Source organism: Cupressus sempervirens, chromosome 2 (assembly GCF_028749045.1).
Source record: "Cupressus sempervirens isolate cs-2001-9-10 chromosome 2, ASM2874904v1, whole genome shotgun sequence".
Taxonomy (NCBI): domain Eukaryota; kingdom Viridiplantae; phylum Streptophyta; class Pinopsida; order Cupressales; family Cupressaceae; genus Cupressus; species Cupressus sempervirens.
Genome location: NC_143119.1, coordinates 245,112,312 through 245,116,674, shown reverse-complemented (window position 1 = coordinate 245,116,674; position 4,363 = coordinate 245,112,312).

Genomic DNA, 4,363 nt, shown 5'->3' with positions numbered 1-4,363 from the left:
TGAATTGACATACTCCATCTTCACCTCTTTGTCTTTAACTAGCTCTCCTACATAATTATACTTGATCGCAATGTGCTTTGTTTTGGTGTGCATCACTAATTTTTTTGATATATTAATGGAACTAGTATTATCACAATAAAGTACCATAGGTTCTATTATCTCTTCCTTCATACCTTTGAGTAGATGTTTAAGCCATACAATATTTGTATAGTTTATGGCAGCTACAACATATTCAACTTTAGCTGTGGATTGTGAGGTACAACTTTTATTTTTACTAGTCCAAGTAACTAGTCTCCTACCTAAGAAAAGTGCTCCTCCACTGGTCCTCTTTTTGTCATCTATATTTCCTCCCTATTCAGCATCAGTATAGGCCTTTAAATTAGACTTTTCATTCTTCTTGTAATATAGGCCAGAGTCTTCTATTCCTTTTACATACCTCATTATTCTTTTCACTGCCATTAGATGATTTTCTCTTGGATTTGCAAAAAATCTTGAAACTATTCCAATAGACAATGCAATATCAAGTTTGTTGTGTACAACATATTGTAAGTTACCAATCATTGACCTATATAGTTTCTAATTCACTTCAGCTGACTCATCATTCTTTGATAACTTATGTCTTGTTATCATGGGTGTACTTATTGGTTTTGGTTCTTCCAATCCAAATGTTTTTAGTATCTCTTTGATGTATTTTGACTGGGTAAGAAATATGCCATACCTTAGTTGATAAACTTTTAATCCAACAAAGAATTTGATCTCACCAAACATTGACATCTCAAACTCATGCTTCATCTGATTTGCAAAATCCTTACATAGAGTATTTTTTCCTTCAAATATTATATCATCAACAAAGATTTTAGATAATAGTATGTGTTTACATTTTTATTTCTTGATGTATAGTTTGTTGTTATCATCAATTCACTCAAATTCAATCTTCATAAGATACATGTGAAGTCTTTTATACCGTGCTCTCGAAACTTGTTTCAAACCATAAAGTGCTTTATGTAGTTTATATACCATATCCTTGTTTTTGTCATCAACAAATCCCTCTTTTTATCCTATGTAACTTCTTCTTCTAATATACCATTCAAAAATGTAGACTTAACATCCATTTGGTAGACTTTGCATCCTTTGTAGGTAGTGTATGCAAGTAGAGTTCTTACTCCTTCCATTCTTACAACAGGGGAAAATGTTTCCCCATAGTCTATTCCTTCTTCTTTTCCATAACCTTTAAAAACTAGTCTAGCTTTATTTCTTGTGATCTCACAAGTTTCATCTAGCTAATTCTTGAACACCCACTTGGTACCAATCACATTTTTTTCATCTAGTCTTGGAACTAATCTAAAATTTTTGTTCTTCTCTATTTGCTCAATTTCTTCTTCCATAGCTTTGCATCGATCATCATCATCTAGTGCATCTCTTACTATCTTGGGTTCTTTCTAGTTCAACAAGCATGATTCATTCCTTAGTCTATTCATTGTCATTGGTCTAGCATCCTTGTTTTCAATGATTTGTTCAACAAGGTGATGTCTTTTGACATTTTTGGATAGTCGTAGTTTAGTCCTTGTTTCTTCATTTTGTCTTTTAGCTTCAGAGTCACTATGCATATTTCTTTTAGGTAACTCAACATTTCTATTATGTGTAGTAACTTCAGAATCAAAATTTTCATTTTCCTCATTCTGTAACTCAACATCTAAATGTAGCTCAGTTCTTGAATTTTGTTCAACATTTACTAGCTATGACTCGACAATTACTAAAACTTGTTGCTAGATCTCCTTTTGAATGGTAGCTTCTTCTTCAGTAGGCATTCCCTTATAGAAGTATATAAATGATTTGTATTCTTTTAGTCTTTTGATGGATTCATCATCATGAACTTCTGTGTATTCATCAAAATTTACATTTTCACTTTCCACAATTTTGTTAGTGTTAGTATTTAAACACTTATATGCTTTACTTCTTGTGGAGTAGCCAAAGAATATACCTTCATCACTTTTTGCATCAAACTTACCATTTCTAGTATCTTTAAGAATATAGCATTTTCTACCAAATACTTTGAAATGTTTCACATTAGGCGAGTGACCATACCATAATTCAAAAGGTGTTGCATTAGTACTTTTCTTGATTTGTACTCATTTAAGGGTATAGATAGTTGTACTTATAGCTTCTCTCCAGTACTTTAGAACAATATTCTTCTCCATCACGAGTGCTCTAGCACAATCTATTATTGATCTATTTCTTCTTTCAACAATTCCATTCCATGGAGGGGTCCTTGGTATAGAAGTCTATCTTTTGATTCCTTTGTCATTATAGAATATCTCAAATTCTCTTGATGTAAACTCTCCTCCTCTATCTAATCTTAAACATTTTAGACTCTTTCCTATTTCTTTTTCAATCCTTGCTAAAAACCACTTAAAATTTTGAAAGGTATCAAATTTTTTCTTTAGAAACATAATTGTCATCATTCTAGAGTAATCATATACAAACAACATTATATACTTGTCTCCCTTCTAGCTTTGTACTTCTATAGGTCCACACAAGTCAGTATGAACAATTTCTAATATCTCTTTAGAAGTATAGGTTTTTCTTTTGAAAATTGACTTGGTCATCTTTCCTAGCTGAAATTGTTTGCATATCACATTGACATGTTTTTTTAGTATAGGCAAACCTCTAACTTTCTTCATGTTGTTGATACTAAACAAGTTATCAAATTTAACATGGCATGGCCTTTTATGGCACAACCAAACATCATCAAATTTAAAAATAAGACAAGTAGCATCCTCTATATCAAAGCAAAATAGATTGCTTCTAGTTTGATCTCCTTTTCCTATCAAATTTCCATTTGTGTTATATATCTTGACACTTTTGTTTCCAAACTCAACTTTGCAACCTAAATTTATTTATTGTGACACACTCAGTAGATTGTAATTTAATCCTTCAACATAATATGCATTATCATATGAGATCTTTTCTATAAGCTTAATGTAACTTTTTACTTTTATTAGATATGGAGCATCATTACCAAATCTAACACTATTTCCATCATATTGGGTTAAGGTAACAAACTTACTTTTGTCTCCTGTCATGTGATGTGAACATTCACTGTCAATGATCCATTTGTCATTCTTGTTCACACAAGTTACAAGTGTAGTTGCCTCATCTTTATCAAAATCATCCTTCATTGCAACATAGACTACCTCATCATCATGTTCATCTAAATAATCTTCTTCAACAATGTAGCACTTTTTTGCCTTTGTCTTTGTACTCTTTTCTATCTTCATTTCTTCTACCTTTGTATTTTTTATTCCCTTTGTAGTTCTCTTTTCAAGACACCTATTAGCAATATGTCTAAGTTCATTGCAATTAAAAAAAATGATGGGTAGCTTACCTTTAAATTTTCCTTTTCCTCTATAGAATCTTCTTGCCAACAATGCTTCTAGTTGGTTGACATATTCTTCATTAGTGTCACTATCACTAGATGCATGTTTTATCCTTCTCTTCTTTCTCTACTTCTTATCATCAGAATCTTTTAGCAATGACTTAGCCTTGGAAGTAGATTCAAGACTTTTGGGATCATAGTTGTCAAAGTTGGATAATTCAAAAGCAATGAGTCTACCTACTAGACCTTCAAGGGTTAAATTTTTCCCTAGAATGCATCTCAATTCTTGGATAGTAGATACTCTAATAGCATAGATAGACAATAATGTTCTCAAAAATTTTCTTAGAATAATGTCATCATCTATATGATCAATTGCACCTTTTATTGCACTAACAACTTCTTTTATTCTAGCAACATATTGGACAATGTTCTCACCTTCCTCCATTCTCATGTTGTCAAATTTACATCTAAGGCTTTTTGACTTGGCTCATTGTACATTTTTATCTCCTCCATAGATGGTTTGTAGGGCTTCCCACATCCTGAATGTAGTGTTACATCCCTTGATATCATCAAATTCTGCATAACTGAGGGCGGAGGCAATCTCCAAAATTTCTTGATTATGCTCCTTCTTCTTCTTCATATTTTTAGTAGTAGGCACACCAACTGGATCAACATGTTCTACTAAAATTGAAGATTGTTCATGATCACCTATTCCTCGAAAATGCAATTTCATTAGACTTTTCTATGCAGGGAAGTTGTATTTTTTAAGCTTGGATACTTCTCTCTTGGACATCTTGATCTTTATGCTTCTAGGACCTTCAAACTAGTTCAATCAACAGATGGTTTTGATACCAATTGTTAGAATTATTTAGAATAATTGAGAGGGGGAGTGTAAATTAGTTATTCAAGGTCTAGAGTACTAATAAAACTTTTTAACTCAGCTTAATGAACCCATTAAACATTCATACATCCAAGCTAATCACTCAA